Source organism: Zea mays, chromosome 10 (assembly GCF_902167145.1).
Source record: "Zea mays cultivar B73 chromosome 10, Zm-B73-REFERENCE-NAM-5.0, whole genome shotgun sequence".
In the NCBI taxonomy this organism is placed as follows: Eukaryota; Viridiplantae; Streptophyta; class Magnoliopsida; order Poales; family Poaceae; genus Zea; species Zea mays.
This window is the reverse complement of record NC_050105.1, coordinates 29,301,345-29,324,116: the sequence shown is the minus strand read 5'-3', so window position 1 is coordinate 29,324,116 and position 22,772 is coordinate 29,301,345.

Sequence of the window (22,772 nt, the reverse complement as noted above, 5' to 3'; positions counted from 1 at the left end):
AGGTAATGACTGAATCCTTGCCCATCAAGCTGCTAAGTCCTCTGGGACCGGAACTGACGAAACTTTTATAGAAGAAGGATCAACCTTCGGCCATAAAGGAGAAGACTGAAGGTCAGAAGAGACGAAGAATTGTCAATGTTATGCAAGCTATTGAGCGAAAACCACCACTAGCCTCGGCGTCCAGAATGGTGCCTGTTGCAATTGCCGAGGCTGAAACCGCTGCCGAAGCTGAAGCTGCTGCTGAAGCTGCTAATCTTGTGAGTACAATGTCAAGAATCGACAAGCTCATATCTAATATGGTCGCAGAGGAGACAGTTGCGACCGCAGAGGAAAACGTGGTCACGGTTCCTGGCAAGGGGAAAGAAGTTGTTGATACTTCGTCAAAAGAAAAAGAATTTGACCTTCGGCACCTGGGAGGTCAGGAATTGTCTAAGGCAGAGAAAGAGGAGCTAGAAGAATATGGAAAATCTTGTGGCTACCAACCGGGATCCACGCTCTTCGGCAGAGTTGATGAGGAAATCTTGGGATGTATCCGCGACCGTGCTGAGGTAAAAATAATCGGCACTCTGTCAAAGAGTGTTGGTTTCCTGAAGCTAGAGTCTGATATTAGTGGTTACCGACGGCAACATATCATCGGCAGCCTATTTTACTCCAATTTCAAGGTAAAATCTTTTGCCTAGATTCTTGTTATCTTTGTGATGGATTAAAATATTCTAATGTCAACTTATTTTCGCAGAGCATGCTGCTAAGCAAAGCATTAAGAATGCAACAAGACCTCGAAGATAAGAAAAATGAGATAACAATTGAAGGCTTGGAAAGCAAGATCAAAGATTGCGAAGCTTCTCTTGAAAGGAAAGACTTCTTGCTTCAAGCAACCGAAGGTTCCCTTGTGGAATTTCAAGCTGAAAATGCCAGATTAAACGAGGAGCTTCTCAAAGCTCAAACAACCTTAAAGGAAAAATTAGAGTGCTTCGAACAAAAGAAAAAGGAACTGCAAGCGAAATACAAAGCCAAAGCTGATAAGAACACGAAGCTACAGGAATTGCTGAGGGACCTTCGGAACAAATGCTAGGAGTCTTCTACTCGCTGCGTGCAACGGTTAAAAGGAATCTTCAGCTCGATTGGGGCCAGCTCTGAAGAAATTGCCCCTTTGGCTGAAGATATATCAGAAACCTTCAAGCACATCGAGAATGAAGTTGATGCACTCGACGAAGTAATAACTGGGCATGGTGATTTCTGTGCTCTGTTAGCCTCTCGTGGCACGACTGCTGCATTTTTGAAGGCCGGATGCATGCATGCTAAAACAGTAAACAAGCCAAACTTCAGCCTATCGCCATCAGACTTGGTTAATATTCCTGGTGAGGCCTGAAGTATAGGAAATAGATTTATTACTCAAATTTGGGCTAAAGGCAGACGAGAGTTAGCTAGAGACGAGGCTCGGAATTTGCTTAAATCGGTACGAAACTTGTACCTGTTGTTTGCCTTGATTTTTCTTTATTACCATCGCTTTTACCTTATACCGTTGTTTTGTCAGCAGGATGGCGACATTGAAGGTTAGTAATCCGAAGCGCATTCCGAAGGTTACTGGGCTGAAGCTTCCTTTTATGACTTCATGTATAGAGCTTAGGATCTATTTGCATTATTTTTGCAAAAAAATTGTAATCGAGAGTTGAACTCAATACTGTATATATTGGTCCATACCTTGTGATATAATTTTACCTTTCCGTCCATGTGCGTATTGCTTTGTTGTGGATGAAACCCATGTGTAACTTTTGAGCCGAAGGCGAAAAACACCTTCCCTTCTTTTCGTACACATCGAAGCATTTCCTTGCATAAAATGCTTGTGTTCATGTTTGAAACGAAGCTTCTTCGTATTGAACGAAGCACTTTGTCGCCGAAGCCGGACAATTTTCTATTCATATTATTGTTCGTGCTTCATGTCATGATAATGATGATCCTACGAATGTCTAATGAATGTTTGTATGAATGTTGTTTGGGGCCTTCTTCTCCGCCGAAGGTCCTCTAAGCAAAAACACCTTCGGCAAGATGATATGCAAGCAGGCAGGACATGAAGATATATGCCGAAGCTACAATTGAAAGAGCTTTGGCATGATGACACGCTTGAGACGAAGGGTGGCACCGACTTAAAGAGGAAAAGACCGCATAGTCCTGATAATTTGTGTCATGGTTATGATTAGTTATCAAGGACACGAATGTAATTTTGTCCGGGCTGTGTCCCGTGCCTATAAATAGATGAATAGTACCCCCGTACTGTTCACGCTGATTCGTAATCACTCGTACGTCACTCTCGGATTTTTGCCTTCTGTCAAGCCGAAGGAATAAAATGTAATTTAAGTATCATTAATGTTTGTTCATAATTATATAATGTTAATGCGAATAATCTAATGATTTAAAATGATTATTCATATTCTTTATGTGCTTCGTACGTCCTTGTTCATATTTTTGCACATTAAAATGATGAAGGTACGTCCTTCATGACCTTCGTCGGAAGATCATTATATCCTAAGGGAGATAATGTTTTGAAGGACGAAGGTCTTTAACCATTAACATTTGTGTTGCCTTGTTCTTGATTTATAGCATTCGAGAACGAGTGACCAACATTGGCACCCACCTCCGATGAACTCACTTCCACTGTTGTGACGATGGCTTCGTACAACAACCAAGTTGTAGCACCTTCGATTACAAAGCTGGTACTCCCAATCACAGGCGGTTCAAGCTCAAAACCAGCTAACAAGAAGCAAAAGAAGGAAGCACAAAGAAGAGTGCAGCATGTTGGGGTGCAAGGACCCTTCATCAGATCCAAGTGGTCTCACATCCCAATCACCTTCTCCCAGGAAGATCTTTAGCTTAAAGACTATCCTCACAATGATGCCATGGTTATATCTTGTGTCATCAAGGGATTTCTGGTCCACAATGTTTTGGTTGACACAGGCAGTGCAGTGGACATCATCTTTGCAAAGGCTTTCAGACAGATGCAAGAACCAGAAGACAAGATACATGATGCAACACACCCTCTTTGTGGCTTAGGAGGAAGACAGATTGTGGCACTCGGGAAAATAACAATGTCATTTACCTTTGGTTACATCCACAACACAAGAACTGAACAAGTTGTCTTTGACATTGTTGACATGGAGTACCCATACAACGCAATCATTGGTCGAGGGACGCTTAATGCCTTCGAAGCAATACTCCATCCAGCATACTTATGCATGAAGATACCTTTGGAACAATGGCCCATTGTTGTTCATGGGAGTCAAGAAGCTGCCAGGAGGGCTGAAGGGAGTTGGACGGATTCAAAAGTGATCCATAACATAGATGGAGCCGAAGCTTGTCAGCAATATAAGCACAAAAGAGAGAAGGCTACTTCGGCAGATCAACCGAAGCCTATGCTCTTGTGTGAAGATATAGCAGACCAAAGGGTGTTGCTGAGATCTCAGTTATCGGGTGAACAAGAAAAGACTCTGCTAAGATTTTTGTTCAACAACAAAGATGTCTTCGCTTGGACAACTAACGATCTTTGTGGTGTTAACAGAGATGTCATTGAGCATTCACTCAATGTGGATCCATCTTTTAGGCCAAGAAAGCAAAGACTTCAGAAAATGTCTGAGGATAAAGCCGAAGGTGCTCGGAATGAAGTAAAGAGACTTCTCAGTGCTGGTGTCATTAGAGAAGTAACATATCCAGAGTGGCTAGCTAACACTGTTATGGTGAAGAAGGCTAATGGGAAATGGAGAATGTGTATTGAGTTCCCTTTACCAAGAATAGACTCCCTTGTAGATGCAACAGCTTCTTCGGAACTCATGAGCTTATTGGACTGCTACTTGGGCTATCACCAAATTTGGATGAAGAAAGAGGATGAGCCAAAGACAAGCTTCATAACTCCCAGTGGTACTTATTGTTACCTTCGGATGCCCGAGGGTCTCAAGAATGCTGGAGGAAGCTTCAGCAGAATGACAGCCAAGGTTCTTCACTCTCAAATAGGCAGGAATGTGCTAACTTATGTTGATGACATCATAGTAAAAAGCACGAAACAAGAAAATCACATTGCCGATTTGCATGAGACGTTTGCTAATTTTAGACAAGCTGGTCTCAAGTTCAATCGAGAAAAGTGTGTTTTCGGAGTAAAGAAGGGCAAGTTCCTTGGCTGTCTGGTATCAACAAAGGGTATCGAAGTGAACCCAAGTAAGATCGAATCTATCCTTCAGATGGAGCCGCCAAATTCAAAAAAGGGGCCTAACGATTGGTAGGAAGGCTGGTGTGACACCCCAGTGTCACCTAGGGTTTCCTCTTTAAGCTAACTTAAACCATTATCACATGTGAACCAAATAGAGGCATGAACATCAAAAATTAATAACAAAGGTTTAAAGTAAGTCTTTTTCATCTCAAGAAATTCTCCTTAATCATGTCATGAACCTCAAGGTAAGAAGAACTCTCAAACCCTAATTAATCCTAAGTGAACCATTAAGCACATAAAAGGGAATTTGGGAAAAGACTTGGGAAAAATACAAAATTTTGGTAAGAAGCAAATAACAAAGTTTTACTACACTAAATGACCAACAAAACATAGTATGAAAGTTTGGCCATTTGGTTTTTCCAAAATCCCCAAATCAGCCCTAGAACCAAGGTCCTATGGGGAAATTCAGAATTCTGAATTTCAGAACCCTTTGTCAAGATCAAATGTGTTCCCTGTTTTGCAAAACTCGAAACCAAAAAGTCCAAATATCAAAGTGGTGCCAAATTTCCTTGAACATGCTCTGGAAAAAATCATTTGCCACGATTTTGGCACTGTTTGTCCTCGGGACCCGACTATCTAACACTGGCACCTTGGTGACGCTACACCTCTCTGTCCCTAGCCTAAAACCGCGCGACGTCCACACACAAACGACAAAGCACAGTCAGGGGAACAAATCCTTCACAGTGATCTTGCCCAAATTTGCGAAGATTTGCGCCCGGTTCCACGTGTTCGACCGTGGCTGACGCGCCCGGTTCACGCTAGTTCGTGCACCCGCGCTTTGCAGTGCACGCCCGCGCGCGCTCGCCGGTCCACGACTGCCCGTGCACCGCGCCGTGCCTATAAAGCAGCCCCAGGCCTCAGTCGTACCTCCCCACGCGCTCTCAAATCCTGCCCGAGCCAAAGTTCACCGGACTTCGCCTCGAGCACGCCGTGCCACTGCCCGCCATCACCACATAAGCCTCGGCCACCGTGGCCAGCTCCCTCCAGTCACTTCCAAGCCGCGCCAGTCAATCGGATAGCTTTGCCAGTAGCCCGTGGAGCTTTCCAAGCTCTCGGACCCGACAGAACTTCACCGGAGACCCGAGATCATCCTCGCCAGACTTCGGTCGCCCACGGCCACGCGTAGACCGAGCAATCCGGTGGGCCATTCTCAAATTCTTCGTGCACATGTCTTCCTTGATCTCTAGTGAAGCTCCCTGACCCATTCAATCGGATTCCTCGCCGACGAGCTCCCTCGCCTACGCACGCGGACCGACCTACTCCGACCACCGCAGCCGACAATCCGTACCTCGACGTGATCGCCAGAGACTCCCGGACCTCACCCGACCCCTCACCGGAGCAACCTCGCCGCCGGTAAGCCCCTCCGCCCAATTCTTCCGCCGTGGTCACTGTTCCATTAGGGGAAGGATCGTGGGTTCGATTTTGTGAAACCCTAGGGGGTTTTCTGCAGAGTCATAGAATCTGATGAATAGTGAACCAGGGACCTGTCTGTAATACGTTTAAAACCTTTCGCTAGGGACCCCAGTGCAAAACCCTTTTCCTTTATCCATTTTCTGTTATTCTTTTTTTAAATTCAGCAAAGAAATTAGGAAATTTATATCTTGAGTTATATTCAACCAAATTTAGCCAAACCAATTTTGCTGGATTCAAAATATTATGAACTATCACATAAAAATACTAAACCCTATTCTTTCTGTTTTAAATTCTAGAGTTTGGAATTAATTAAAGAAACTGACCAAACCTTTTTAAAAGGAAGAAAATTAGTTATGATTCTGTGCTGAACTTAAGAAAATTTGTAGAAGTTCAAACCCCACTTAGACACTGTTTAAAAATACTAAGCACCCCCGTATTGAAGATTTAAATAGGGTTATCTGTTAAAAGCCATTTTTGCCCAAAACTTAAGCAAATAAGAAAGGTATTAGAAAATAATGAACAGTGGATGCAAATATTTTTCCTAGTCCACTTAAGTAATGAAGAACCTTTGAAAAATAAAAGGGACCCTAGTTCAGAACAAATTCAAGGTGAAATGTTTTATTAGGCACTAATCAAACTAGAAAGACAATTATTAGAATTATGAAAAGAATTTCAAAATTGTTAAGAAAAATCCAGTGGACTTGTAAGCACTAGGACACCACTACAAAAATGATAAACACATCAGCCCATCATTTTAAGTAGGGTAAACAAATAGAACTTGATATTAAGCCATATTTCAATTAAATCATAAGAAAGCCAGAAAGTGCGCAACAGTGGGCAAATAAAATTTTTACCAGATTAATAATAAAGTAGACCACCAGAGAAAAATGCAAAACCCAAGTGAAAGCCACAAGTAATACCCATTACCAATACCTCAGGAAAAAGGTCATTTAATTCAAGAAATTCCTACCATCTTTCCCTTAAGCAAAAAGCTACCAATTTTCAGAATGATTGCTCTTGCACAAAGAAGAAGATAGGAAAAAATAGAAATATGTTGTTTGATATTTTTCAAATATAGTGGTAGTAGAAAGCACCCGTAGAAATCATAATAAAATAAATATTAGTGGCTGAAAATTTGTACAGAGTCATGTTATAGCATCTAAATGCCAGCAAAAATATGTCTTAGAGAACAACCCACTGTTAAAAAGGAGTTGTAGTTCAAAATACCCCCTGTGCCCTAATATTTGATAATTTGGTACAGAGAGAACCCCTCACTGTTTAAGCCCCAAATTTTGAGACAGAGAATTATACACTAGTAAGAAGCCACTGTAATTTTTGCAGAATTTTTGGAAATTTATTAAGCTATCATGTAATTCAAACCCACCTTAAAAGTATAAAAGAAATAGAAAGGAAGAGAGGGAATAATAAATCTCACTCCAATAAGTTCAGCTATAAATCTTAATGAACTCTCACTAAGACATTAAAAAGAAATCAGTGGAACACCAAAATGGACTTACCAAATAGCTTAACCAAGCTTGACCCTAAATTGTTAAGTGTACCACAAAAACCTTGAAGTAGTAAGATTAAGCTCTACCTTATTAAATTGATCATTCCCTATCAAATTTTAATTGCAAAATTGCATATCATGCCATGCATGTATCTTACTCATTGCATTCATTAGATTGCAATCTCGCTGATGGAGAGTACATGCTCATCCCCGAGCAAGGAGCTGTCCACGAGGAAGGCCAGGAGCAAGCTCCAGAGACTGCCATCGAGGATCTCCCCGCAGCCCCAGCATTTTAAGGCAAGCCCCGGTTTTATGCATAACCGTTTATATATGCTACTTTACTGCACTTAATGTTTGTAGGCTTGTAATGTACACTTAAGTGTAGGAGTTGCTTGAAACCTTTAGTTGCATGAACTCAGGATTCCTTTTTGAGATGGATACTAGTATGCTAGGTCGAGTAGCTGCTATGCTAATCAGGATCTCGGTAGAAGTCAAGTGATTTTTCTAGCACTTGCGCGAGGTCAGGAATTGATTGTATTCATCTTGATAACGGGATCTATGATGGTCCATGGACTTGGATCCAGGGAGGATGCCTTGTCCATGAGACGGGAAAAGGAATTAAGGATTAATGTGTGGATACCTGAGTCAAGCGTTTGAACGTACTAAACACATGTCGAGAAATATGGTAACCGGTAAACCTAGTACCTGAGTGAAGCCGGGCGCGGACTTTTCTCCTCACGCGACCTGAGACTGGGTCTCCCATGCTAGCTATGGTGGGTACAAGTGCGGTCACTGCACGGCGGCAGCAGGGGTCAGTGGAGCATTGTATGCCAAGGCGGTGAGCCCTGGCCGCGAACGGGGAATCGATGGGGACGGTTGATATGTGTGGGGACAGAGTGCCTTGACATGTCGTGTGTTTAGGTTTACCTTGCAAGGTTAAAAACTCGATTCGAATCATCTTCTTCTCGCAGCTAATGACACTGCTTGACCCCTTGTACTACATTGAGTAAGAAGTGAAATGAGGTTTACATGAGATAACTTGTTGATTGCACTAAATGCTTGTTACCATGTATGCTTAGAAGGAGCAAACTTAGCTAAGATAATGATGCTAGAATCTGAAAAGCTAAAAATTGATTTTAGACTCAGCTAGTGCTTTTGGCAAACCAACGCCCTCAGCCAAACAGCTGCATGGTCTATAGGTAGAGGAGTAGTTTTCTCACACCGGGTAAGTCTAGCTGAGTATTAGTATACTCAGCCTCGCTTGTGGCATAATTTTTGCAGGTACGCTTCAGGATATGGTTGATGGTGTGACTTGGCCTACAACCCTGCCACCGGGTTGGACGGTCTAGTGGGATGCTGCTCCGGCAGGAGAGGAGCAGGAGGAGTAGTGGGCTAGGCCTTGCCCAATTCCTCGCTATCGACGATACCGATTATCCGCTGCAAATTTATCTTATGAACTATTTTAGTTTACTTGAAAACTCCGATTTATGTAATAACTCCAGTACTTTAATTTGAAGTTTTCCTATTTTATTGTATTTCTTTTGTGACTCACCTTCGAGTGAGTTTGTGGTATTTGATCCTGGTTAAGCGGCTCTATCAGACTAGATCTGAAGGACTGATAGGTTATTCCGATTTAATTGTGTTACGGCCCCTGAGGCATGACTTGGGCACTTAAGCTGGAATATTTCGGACGGTTCTGCCACATCTGGTATCGGAGAAAATACCACCACAGAGAAGGACAATAAACCATGAATACCAATTTTCAAAAATCTAAAACTTGCTTAGAAACTAGTATGAATCGTCAGGACTAGACCATTAGACCTAGGACGAAAGGCCTTAGGAATAGAGGGAGAAATAGGTGGCTAAGTAAATAGGCCCTGTGGGCCAGTAATTAGATTTTTAAAGGATTCTCTAAGAGCACCCTTTATTTCGGAGAGGAGACGTTATTTCCAGCATGCATGCATGCATTATAAAAACTAAAGAGATTACAAGCTAAAGAAGTAAAAAAAATTGAGCTAACCTGCTTCCTTTCAAAACACCCAGGTTCCTTTTATTTTCTTCATCCACCATAATCTTTACATCTGATATCCTTCCACAGATGACTTCACCTACCCCCGCCAGTGGAGGAGACACTCGTTTCAGCTCTGACTTCCTTTCTCACGATGGCTTTCCTTCCATATTGTGGGAAGTGCTTAACTCCACCGGTTACCCTACGCCCCCTTTGTACACGGTGCAGCTGTACGAGGAGCATCGGGTACCACGTTGCCGAGTCTGGCTAACTTTGGAGGCTCATCCCCTTCAGCCGGGTTGGCGTTCTCTTGACTCCGAGACGATTGGATTCAGGACGGACGACACCACTGAAGCGGCAGCCATGAAGACTCTGACGACTTTCTGTGGCTACCATCCCCTGGAGATGGTGATGCACCCCTTGGGACTCTTCCCTGCTGAGAAGAAGGATAACCCCATGTGGTGCAACCGTGTGAGCCATGTAAAGGACGTGTGGGCGATGTATCCTGACTTGGTTGGGAGGGTCACTGTTCAGTGCATGAGTGTGTTGTACCGCCTTCAGGCCCTGCAGAGCGACGCTATGGCACACCTTGCTAACCTCGCTCAAACCACAAAGCTCACCCTCGATAGTCGAGAAGACTTTATGGTCGACTTGTCCTCCGAGCTGGTAGATAAGGACCTATAGGTGGAAAGGCTGAGCCAGCGCATCACCGCCTTGGAGCAGCAAGTGGAGATCCGAGACAACACTATTGATGCCTTGGAGAACCAGCTCTATGATGTGCAGCGGGAACTTGAAGAAGCTAATGACCACCTGGACATGCACCACCTGGAGATGGAGGCCAATGAGGCCGGAAGCGAGGGTGAAGAGGCTATTGAGGAGTTAGGACCAGCCCCTGGTGCCAATGGGACTACCTCCGCGATGCCCCCTTCGCCCGTATCCAGTGTCGCTTCCACTACTCAGGGTTGATAAGTCGTTTTGACGCTTTAGGCGGATAGAAACCTACGCAAGCTTAGTAATGGCAGATTTTGGACTAGGCTTACGGGTACTTTCCCCTAAATGATGTAACCCCTGTGAACTTTTGAGATTTGTGGGATGTTTGTAACCATGTTATCTTCATTCGAACTTAATGTTATGATTATGGCTATTCCCTTCCATATGAGATAATAGCATGTCGTTCGAAATTGTGAATTGGGATAACAATGGCGACAATCTCTGTTTTCAGATGGCAGCTAGGCAGCGTCGCGGGCAAAACAAGCAAGTTCCCCCGCCACCTCCTCCAGCTCCCACAGTGCAGGAGCTGATGGCCCAGCAGAACGAGATTCTGTGACAGCTTTTGCAGCGCCAGCCCCACCCTCAGCAGCATGGTGGAGGCCAGCCGCAGCGACCTCTAGCATCGGCAACCTACCAGGAGTTCCTGTGCACGCAGCCGCCCTTGTTCACCAAGGCAGAGGATCCATTGGACGCTAACGTGTGGTTACGCGTCGTGGAGTCCAAGTTTCCCCTCCTCACGGGAGACTGCCCTGATGATACCGAGGCTCGCTTCACCTCGTAGCAGCTTCACGGCCCTGCTCGGACTTGGTGGGACCACTTCCGTGCCATGCTATCTGCTGATCATGAAGTGTCTTAGGAGGAATTCAAGACTGCTTTCAGAGGGCACGATATCCCAGCTGGAATTCTTGATCGCAAGCTGAATGAGTTTCTGGCACTCAGCCAAGGAACCCGCACGGTATTGCAGTATGCTTAGGCCTTCAACGACCTGTGCCAGTACGCAGGATATCATGTTGATTTCGATGAGAAGAAGAGAGACCGCTTCCGCAGGGGTCCAAATACCAAGTTGCGTGAGCGTCTCAACACTGTCCGGGCTGATAGCTTCAATGAGTTGGTCAACCTGGCCATCTTCCAGGAGGACTGTAATGTAGCTGACCGGGTAGAGAAGAAGAGAAAGGCACCGATGGCAGCACCATCCGCTCAGACCTAGAGGTTCAGGATTGTTTCTCACAACCAGAGCAGGGGATTTCAGCAGCAGGCAGGCAGATGGGTGATCAGGCCACCTCAGCAGCAGTCAGCACCCACTCGTTTTCCAGCTCTCGCTCCAAGAAATAATCAGCCTCCTCAGCAGCAGTTCCGCCAGGGTAATGGGAACAAGTGCTTCACTTGTGGCAATGTGGGCCACTATGCCAAAAATTGCCCAAGAAATCAGCAGAAGCAGATGCCAACACCAAATCAAGACAAGGGAAGAAAGCAGAAGGTGCAAGTCAGGCAAGGGAAGCTCAACTTCACCACTCTGGAGGAGTTACCTAAGGGAGCCCCCATCATGACTGGTATCTTTTCAGTTTTTAATCAACCTGCTTTAATTCTGTTTGATTCTGGTGCATCTCATAGTTTCATTAGCCAGAAGTTCAGTGCTAAGTGTCAATTGCCTTTCTATCATACAAAAGGGTCATTCATGATAGCTACACCTAGGGGTAAAATTGCAACCAACCAATTAAACCAAAATGTGCCTATCTCAATGGGAAGTAGGATCTTCAAAACCACACTCCTGATTTTGGGATTAGAGGGTATGGACACCATTCTCGTAGCCGACTGGATGACTCAACACCGAGTAGTGTTGGATGTAGCTTTCAGAGCTCTGGAGATCCGTTCTCCTACATCCGAAGACCTTGTGTTGTATCTACCCTACCAAGATTCTACTCAATCATGTGCTTTTGCTATGATGGAGTCGCATGTGAAGAAGATTCCAGTGGTCTGTGGGTATGCAGACGTCTTTCCTGATGAATTGCCAGGGATGCCCCCAGACCGGGATATCGAATTCGCCATCGAGTTGCAACCGGGAACATCACCTATTTCCAAGAGGCCTTACCGGATGCCACCCGCTGAGTTGGCAGAATTGAAGAAGCAATTGCAAGAGTTGATGGACAAAGGTTTTATTCGCCCAAGTACTTCGCCTTGGGGATGTCCAGCTTTGTTTGTAAAGAAGAAGGATGAAAGCTTGAGGCTGTGCATAGATTACCGCCCACTTAATGCGGTGACTATCAAGAACAAGTATCCTTTGCCTCGTATTGATGTTCTTTTCGATCAGTTGGTTGGAGCCAAAGTGTTTTCCAAGATAGACCTTCGCTCTGGCTATCATCAGATTAAGATACGAGCAAGTGATATTCCAAAGACTGCCTTCTCGACCAGATATGGGCTGTATGAATTCTTGGTGATGTCTTTTTGGCTGACTAATGCACCAGCATACTTCATGTATCTGATGAATTATGTTTTCATGCCTGAATTGGACAAGTTCGTAGTGGTTTTCATCAATGATATTTCGGTGTACTCAAAGAACGAAGAAGAGCACGCCGGACATTTGCATGTAGTGCTTCAATGTCTGCGAGAGCACCGTCTTTATGCCAAATTGTCAAAATGTGATTTTTGGCTAAAGGAAATCAAATTCTTGGGTCACACTATCTCTCAGGAAGGCATAACTGTTGATCCTGATAAGGTGCAAGAGGTGATGAACTGGAAGCCGCCAACGACTGTCCATTAAATTCGAAGTTTTTTGGGATTAGCTGGTTATTACCGAAGATTCATTCCGGATTTCTCTCGAATTGCGAAGCCCATAACTGAATTGCTGAAGAAAGAAGCCAAGTTTGTTTGGGGTCAGAAGTGCGAAGATGCCTTCCATGCATTGAGGCAACATCTGACCACATCACCGGTGTTAGCGCAACCCGACAGCAGCAAGCCATTTGATGTGTATTGTGATGCCTCTGGCACTGGACTGGGTTGTGTCTTGATGCAAGACAACCGATTCATTGCTTACGAATCAAGAGCACTCAGGCCTCATGAGCAAAATTAACCCACTCATGACTTGGAGTTGGCAGTTGTGGTCCATGCATTGAAAATGTGGAGACACTATTTGATGGGTACCCACTGCAACATCTTCACTGATCATAAGAGCCTTAGGTACATCTTTACTCAGGCTGATCTCAACATGAGGCAGAGAAGATGGCTAGAGCTAATCAAGGACTATGACCTGGAGGTACATTATCACCCATGAAAGGCCAATGTGGTGGCAGATGCCTTGAGTCGAAAATTGCAATGCAACTGTGTTATGATGGATTCTCGCTTTAACATCCTGTGTGATGAGTTGAGCAAAATGAAGATTGATGTGATTCCTTCTGGTGCTTTGTCTCACATTTCCGTTGAGCCAGCTTTGCAAGACCAGATCATCGTGGCCCAACTCAGTGATAAGGGAGTGCAAATTATTAAGGAGAACCTCCATCAGAAGACCGAGAAGTATAAATGTTTCTGCCAAGATGGAAAGGGTATATTGTGGTTTGAAAGCAGATTGGTGGTTCCTAAAAATAAAGATCTCAAGAAGAGAATCTTGGATGAGGCCCATCTCTCCAAATTCTCCATGCATCTAGGGAGCACCAAAATGTACCATGATCCGAAGCCCTTGTATTGGTGGACCAGAATGAAGAGAGAGATAGCCCAATATGTATCAGAATGTGACACCTATCAGAGGATAAAGGCAAGCCACTTGAAATCAGCTGGAGCTTTGCAACCCCTATCTATACTGTTGGGGACTTGTTCTCAAATGCTAAGAATTAAGAACAAGGCAACACAAAAAATGTTAAGTGTTAAGGCCCTTCGTCCTCCATAACGATATATCCCTTCGGGATATAAAGCATCTCGGACGAAGGTTACGAAGGACATACCTTCGTAAGCATAACAACGAAGAATGAAGCATTCACATAAATCATAGAATATGAAATAAACATTTAAATATTGTCATAGAATTATCTCTACTTGTACTAATGAATATAAATGACTTTGAATTACAAATGTACCTTCGGTCCTGCGGAAGGCAAAAGTACAAGCGTGATGCGAAAGCAAATGACAAGTTAGCGTGAACAGTACGGGGGTGCTGTTCACCTATTTATAGGCACGGGGTACAACCCATACAAAATTACATACATGCCCTTTACATTTGGTGATAATTCTATAGCATTCTATCGAGGTCTAAATGGCCTTTTCATCTTTAAGTCGGTTCCCCTTTCTGCGAACATGCCGAAGCTTTCCTGCTTCACAGCTTCGGCACTGTGTCAACCTTCGTATCTTTTGAGCTTCTCCCTTTCTGATTCAAGTCCGAAGATACCTGTTCACACATTATACTCCAGAAACATTGTTAAATCATGTTTTTGAGGACCTTCGGAAGCCGAAGGCCCCCAACAGTAGCCCCTCGCAATATTAATTTGTTTGAAATAATAAATTCAGATTGCGATATGAACGAAGGCTTTATGCCGAAGGTCCGAAAAAACACCTTCCCTTTGCTAGAATAGCAACACTCAATGACAAGTGGGGTCTTTCAACTTTCAACGCATCAAGCGTATAAATACGGCCATACCGCAAACTTATTTTGCACGCTTTCTGGCCAACCACTCCTGCTCACTCATTTTTTAGCTCTTGTGCACTGTGATCTGCTAAGTTTTTAGCTTTGAAGCTTCGGCTTTTAGAAACAGTTTTTTAGCGCTTCCGAAGATGTCTGAAGCTGCTAAGAAGGCTGCTACTGAGATGAAGCTGAGTCTTGATGAAGAGAAGAACCTAGGGTTTCTTATAGCGATGTCGAAGTCCAACACAGAAAAGATTACCAAGGAAATTCTGGAGGGGCTGTCTGAAGATACTGGTGACAGTGAAAGTTATGATATGGACAGCGGTGGCGAAGACTCCGAAGATCGCCCCTGGCGACCAAGCCATTCAGTTTATGGTAAGTCAACTATCAAAGAGAATCATCTTGTTAATATGAGAGGAAGGTATTTCCGGGATCTGTCTATTGTGAGGGCGGACGAAGGGGAAAAAACTTGTCCACACCCTGAAGAAAATGAAGTTGTGGTGTACCGAAGCTTTTTGAAAGCTGGATTGCGATTCCCCTTGAGCAGCTTCGTCGTGGAGGTGTTGAAAATCTTCGAAGTCTATCTTCATCAACTTACTCCCGAGGCAATTATAAGGCTAAATATCTTCGTGTGGGCCGCGAGGAGTCAAGGTCTGAAGCCTGACGCAAGAAGCTTTTGTAATGTTCATGAATTATTATATGAAACAAAGCCTTGGGGCAAAGAACAGTACCATAACAACTTTGGCTGCTACAGCTTCGTTTCTCGGTCCGGGGCAAGCTGTCCCGTACCAACCTTTCGGAAGAGATGGCCCGGGGATTGGATGACAGAATGGTTTTATGTGAAGAATGACTTATCAGCACGAGAAGACATCAAAGGTATAATTATGCGTCCTATTTGGCAAAGCTTCGGCCTTCGGAGGCCGAAGGTTGAAATGAACGAAGCCGCCGAAGAGTGCCAAAGAGCCTTCGGCGTTGTCTGCTCTTTTATAGGAACAAGGGACTTAGTACAAGAACATATCGCCTTCAGGGTGTGGCCGCTTGCTGAGAAATGGGAAATGCCACAAGAAACCATAAAAGAGGCCGACGAAGGTGAGCTTGTGAGACTGAAGTACACGTTCAAATTTGGAGATAAATTTATTGAGCCAGATGATGAGTGGTTGAAAAGCATTGACAATTTAAGTGATGAGCTACTCGGGACCTACTCGAAGGCTGAAGATAATGCAATGTCAGCAGCCTTTGGAGGCCGAAAAAAGAAGAGACTGAATCGGGTATTTGATGCCATTGGGTTTGTCTACCCTGATTACTGCTATCCCATTCGAAGGCAGAAGAGAAAAAACACAATCTCTGCAAAAGAAGAAGCTGCAGCTGCTCCTAGCGAGCCAGAACCCAAAAGGAAAAAGATAAAGGTTCTTACGCAACGGCCTCGTTATATTGAACCAGCTTCGGTGCCGGAGTTTACCGGGAAGACTTCTTCAGCCACCGAAGCTGAAAAACTAATCGAGCCAGCCTTGTTGCCAGAGATCGCAGAAACGGCCGAAGTGCCACCAAAGATAGAATCAGAACAATCAAACATTTTGTTGTCAGAAACAAAAGAGGAAACCGAAGCGCCGCTCACAGAAAAAATTGAGGAGGTAAGAGAAGCAACTGAGGGCTCCAAAACATCAGAAGTTTTGAGTCCTACAGCAATCATTGGGACAGCAAAAAACCAAAAGGGGCCATCAGTGACCCCAAAAAGGAAAAGAATGGTAAATGTACTAGACGTCTTGGAGACAATTAAGTCTTCAAGCACAATTCCAAAAAAGAGTGTTGAAGTTGCTGAAGCTTCTACTGAAGCTTCGGCTCAACAAGCTGAAGCTGAAGCTGGGCCTTCAGAGCCCTTCAAAGAACATCCTTTCGAAGCAGTAAAAATTCCGGAACCAATATTAGTTGAAGAAACGGACACCGTCATCCCCGAAGCACCTGCCGGCATGCATGATTACATCATACGACATGCTTCGGGGAAAAAGCTATCTGAGGAAGAAACTCATGAGGCCAACCATTATGCAAAGGAGCTGAAATATCCGAAGGGGGCAGTAATATTCAATGGAACAAATGAAGATGACTTCTTATACTGCCTGCCTGATAACAAAGAGCTATCCGTCTGCCGAGAGATGGCGAGAAGCATAGGCTTTCCGAAGCTTGAAGCTGGGTTAAGTGCCATGACGAAAGAGGATCTCGCAGACAGCCTCGCGTACAACAGCCTGAAGGTACGGGAATTAAGCACTTGAGAAAAAAAAAAACCCCCTATCTTTTTTTTACGCAACTCATTCCTTTTTTCTTATATGAATTCTTTTTTCATATAGGGCCTGATCCTAAGCAACGCGTTAAGAGCGCAAAAAAGCGCCGAGGATGAAAGTTATGAAATTGCGTTTAATAATTTACGCTTCGAAGTTATCAAACTGAGAAACGAAGCTTTGGAAAAGGATAAAATTTTACTTACACTGGTAGATAAAGTGAAAAAAGACGAAGCTGCTTCAAAGGCCCAGGCCGAAGCTCAAAAACGCGAGATTAAAGATCTTCAGAAACAGCTGGCTAGAGTTAAAGAGGAGCGCGCGCTTGAGGAAACGAAACGAGAACTTAGTGATTTTATGGTCAACAAATTGGAATCAAAAGTTAAGGAGCTTCGCACATCTCAGGGGAAATGCTATGTCAAATCTGTAGAATGTGTGAATAAAATTAAATCCAGCTTCGCCAGCGTAGGCGCCTTTTCCAGCGAAGAGAATTTCTCTCGAGGCAATCCCGAAGGTCCGCTGGAATGGATTAGCCACGAAGCAGAGGCCTTCGAAGAGATTCTGAACAGTCGTGGCGACATATGTGCTTTTTCGGGCGCCAGAGGAATTGCTTCCGTCTTAGAGAAGAAAGGTTGCGAACATGTAAAATTTTTAGCTCAATCCGAAGCTACCTTATCTACCGAAGACATCAAGGACCCCTCGGCCGAAGCGAGCGTGGTTGGTGGCAAATTTTTTACTGATATCTGGAACGACGGCGGCCGAGGAATGGCGCGAGAGATCATTGAAAGAAGCGAAAAAGGCATTCACGATGCTAGAAGAGTAGCAGACGCTGCCGAAAGGAGTAGGGAGCCCGAAGGACAGTTAGGTACCAACTAGTCGTTCTTGTTGCGTTGTAATTTTCATTTTAAACTTTGCTCGCGATTTGTAAAAATACTGAAGAAGTGTTCTCTTCGCTCAGAAACTGTTGGACGATCTGCCGACCCCCACACAAAAGGGGATGAAGAAATTAATCAAATGGCCGAAACTATTATGGACAAGGTTGTTGACCAACTTCTGAATGAAGCCGCCGAAGCAGTATTGAGGGAAGATTAGGTGCTATTTGAAAAAACATTTAAAGTGTAATCTATGCATCACTTTGTACATTTGAATGTAATATACAAGTCTCTTTTCATTATTGAATTCTTTACGATGCATGAAACTTTAAATACATACCACTTTTGAGCCTTCGGCGAAAAAAACACCTTCCCTTCTTTTCATGCGTCGTGAAGAAGATAGCCTTCGTCAAAATTATTCTGATGAATGACATCGATGCCTCGTGAAAACATTTTCCGAAGCTATTTTCCGAAGCTATGCAACTTTGATATTGATCTGATAAAGTTCGCCCATGTTTCGTGAAAATATTCCCCGAAACTGTATTCCGAAGCTATACAATTTCAATGTCACTTTTTCAAAGCATCCCTTCGAAGGTTGAGAGTGTCCCCTTCTCTTGCCAAATGCGATATGATGTATGATGCTTATGCTATGCAAAATGATGTGATGATGTTATGTTATGCATGTGACATTTGTTCCGAAGATACACATAAAATATATTCGTAAGCTCTGCATTCCCTTAGGAACGTCTTTGGAGCTTCTTCGTCTTTTACTTAGACGGCATCAGCGTTGACTTTTCGCTGTAAGCCTCCCTTAGGAGCTTCTTCGTCTTTTACTTAGACGGTATCAGCGTTGACTTTTCGCTGTAGGCTCTGCATTCCTTTAGGAACGACTTCTGAGCAGAAAACTTACGCTGCGCTCCCTTTGGAACGACTTTTTGTGACTTTATAAACTTACTCTGCGTTCCTTAGAACGACTTTTTGTTACTCCGAAGGATTTTTAGTCCGAAGGGCCTTCTTGGTAACGGAAGAAATTTTAGGCTCCGGCAACTTAGGCCTGTGAATCAAATAAATTTTTCTCGTGGAAACAACGAAATTATTACATGGAAACTATCAATGTTTTTTGCTTCACAGAAAACAAAACTGAATAGAAAAGACTGCTATCAAGGGTAGGATATGTCAATAAATGTGCTTCGACTCTGGCACAGTGCTGTTGACTGTGCGAGCTTCGGACTGTTCTCTGAAGTCCCTCTGCTGTGGAGCGTATTGACTCCCTTCTGGCTGTTGACCTTGCTGCAATGGAGGTGGAGGCGGAAGCTGCTGCCAGGAAGCTTGAGGTTGACTTGCCGAAGCTACAGAAGCCGCAGGGTGGTTGTCTATGTATTGTGGGACATAAGGCGGATGAAACGAAGCTGTATGCATAACCTGCTTCGACTGAGCTTGTTGAGATGCAGCTTCGGCTAGTTCCTTTTGCTTCTGGATTGTAACATGGCACGTCCTAGTGGTGTGGCCCTTGCCCTCTCCACAGAATAGGCAAAACAGTCTCCTTGGCTGATCTCCGAATCTTCCGCCGAAGCCCCTGGCGCCTCTGCCTCTTGGAGCTGGTGGCCGAAAGGAAGTTTGTTGTTGCCCCGAAGCCTGTGAGGAGCACTGCGGCCTGTTTTGCTGACTCCCCTTATCATCATTCTGAGTGCTGTGAATGGAACGGACATGCCTCGGGTAGTATCTCCCTCCGAAGCCCCTGGTCATCTCAGAAAATCTGAAGGCCTCCTCCCTTCTCTGGCGAAAGTCATTGTCGGCACGAATGTACTCATCCATCTTTTGGAGCAATTTCTCCAAGGTCTGAGGAGGCTTCCGAGCAAAGTATTGAGCTGCAGGTCCAGGACGAAGCCCCTTGATCATGGCTTCGATAACGATTTCATTGGGCACCGTTGGTGCCTGCGCCCTCAATCGTAAGAACCTTCGGACATACGCCTGAAGGTATTCTTCGTGATCCTGAATACACTGGAAGAGGGCTTGAGCTGTAACCGGCTTCGTTTGAAATCCCTGAAAGCTGGTCAGTAACATATCCTTCAGCTTCTGCCATGAAGTGATTGTTCCTGGCCGAAGGGAGGAATACCAGGTCTGAGCAACATTCCTGACGGCCATGACGAAAGACTTCGCCATGACTGCAGCGTTGCCCCCGTACGAAGACACTGTTGCTTCGTAGCTCATCAAGAATTGCTTCGGGTCGGAGTGGCCGTCAAACATGGGGAGCTGGGGTGGCTTATAGGATGGAGGCCAAGGAGTAGCCTGCAGCTCAGCAGACAGAGGAGAAGCATCATCAAAAACAAAATTTCCCTGATGGAAATTATCATACCAGTCGTCTTCGTTGACGAAGCCCTCCTGATGAAGGTCTTTCTGATGAGGCCTTCTGTTCTGCTCATCGTGAGTGAGATGGCGAACTTCCTCAGAAGCTTCGTCAATTTGCCTTTGCAACTCAGCTAGGCGGGCCATCTTCTCCTTCTTCCTCTGCACTTGTTGATGTAGCATCTCCATCTCTCTGATTTCTTGGTCTAGCTCTTCTTCCTCAAGCGTCGGGCTAGCAGCTTTTCTCTTCTGGCTTCTGGCCTCCCGAAGAGAGACGGTCTCCTGGTTGTGGTCCAGCGGTTGTAGTGCTGCAGCCCCAGCCGCTGAAGCTTTCTTCGGCGCCATAGCGAAGGTCTATAGCTTCCGAAGGTGTTCACGAAGACTCGAAGTGGAAGTGAGTTCACCGGAGGTGGGCGCCAATGTTGGGGACTTGTTCTCAAATGCTAAGAATTAAGAACAAGGCAACACAAAAAATGTTAAGTGTTAAGGCCCTTCGTCCTCCATAACGATATATCCCTTCGGGATATAAAGCATCTCGGACGAAGGTTACGAAGGACATACCTTCGTAAGCATAACAACGAAGAATGAAGCATTCACATAAATCATAGAATATGAAATAAACATTTAAATATTGTCATAGAATTATCTCTACTTGTACTAATGAATATAAATGACTTTGAATTACAAATGTACCTTCGGTCCTGCGGAAGGCAAAAGTACAAGCGTGATGCGAAAGCAAATGACAAGTTAGCGTGAACAGTACGGGGGTGCTGTTCACCTATTTATAGGCACGGGGTACAACCCATACAAAATTACATACATGCCCTTTACATTTGGTGATAATTCTATAGCATTCTATCGAGGTCTAAATGGCCTTTTCATCTTTAAGTCGGTTCCCCTTTCTGCGAACATGCCGAAGCTTTCCTGCTTCACAGCTTCGGCACTGTGTCAACCTTCGTATCTTTTGAGCTTCTCCCTTTCTGATTCAAGTCCGAAGATACCTGTTCACACATTATACTCCAGAAACATTGTTAAATCATGTTTTTGAGGACCTTCGGAAGCCGAAGGCCCCCAACATATACCTTCGTGGAAATGGGATGACATCAGCATGGATTTCATTGTGGGTCTGCCCAACACCTCTTGTCATCATGATTTGATTTGGGTTATTGTGGACCGACTGACGAATGTGGCACATTTTCTCCCAGTGCACACCACTGATAAGGCTCAAAAGTATGCAGAGTTGTACCTTGACCGCATTGTGTGTTTGCATGGATTACCTCGGACCATTGTCTCTGACCGAGGAGCCCAATTTGTTGCCAGATTTTGGGAACAACTGCAAGAGTCTTTGGGAACCAAGCTAATCAGAAGTTCAGCTTACCACCCACAGACTGATGGTCAGACAGAGAGGGTAAATCAAATTCTTGAAGATATGCTGAGGGCTTGTGCGATCGATTGTGGCAAGAACTGGGATAAGCACCTCTCCTTGGCAGAGTTTGCTTATAACAACAGTTATCAATCCAGCCTAAAGATGGCACCCTTCGAAGCTCTCTATGGGAGAAGGTGTAGAACACCCCTCAATTGGTCTTAGCCTGGAGAAAGAGAAGTTTTCAGACCTGACTTAGTGACTGAAGCCGAAAGGAAAGTCAAACTAATCAGGAAGAATCTAGAAGCTGCTCAGGCCAGGCAGAGGAGTTACCATGATAGGAGAAGGAAACATCTCTAGTTCGAGGTGGGAGATTTCGTATATCTGAAGGTATCACCCACCAATGGAGTGTAGAGATTTGGGATCAAAGGCAAGTTAGCCCCTCATTACATTGGACCTTATGAGATCATAGAAGCATGTGGACCCGTGGCATACAAATTGAAGTTACCTCCAAAGATGTCTGCCATCCACAATGTGTTCCATGTATCCCAACTGAAGAAATGTGTTCGATTGCCGACTGAGATCATAGCAGAACCAGAATTGGAGATAGAGCCAGATCTATCGTACCAAGAGTACCCTTCCAAGGTTCTGGATTGCAAAGAAAGATCAACTCGGGCTAAATCGATCAAGATGTATAAGATCCAATGGAGTAATCACTTATAAGAAGAGGCTACTTGGGAGACTGAGGAATTTCTGCGTTCCAACTTCCCCGATTGCCTACCTAAGGAAATTGGTACGTAATCATGCCCAACCCCTCCCCTGCATTTTGAATCTAATTATAAGAAAAATGATCTTGATATAGAAAGAGTTAATTGTAAGACTAAAATTAAAAGGACTTCCTTCTGAAGTTGCAAAGAGAATGACATTCGAAGAGCAGTTTACCAAGAAGAACTTTAACAAATAAATCACCCCCTTCAACCAAGCGTTAACCTTCGCTTCACCCCGGGAGGACTCCGACCCCAATCTCAGGACGAGATTCCTTTAAGGGGGGAAGGCTGTGACACCCCAGTGTCACCTAGGGTTTCCTCTTTAAGCTAACTTAAACCATTATCACATGTGAACCAAATAGAGGCATGAACATCAAAAATTAATAACAAAGGTTTAAAGTAAGTCTTTTTCATCTCAAGAAATTCTCCTTAATCATGTCATGAACCTCAAGGTAATAAGAACTCTCAAACCCTAATTAATCCAAAGTGAACCATTAAGCACATAAAAGGGAATTTGGGAAAAGACTTGGGAAAAATACAAAATTTTGGTAAGAATCAAATAACAAAGTTTTACTACACTAAATGACAACAAAA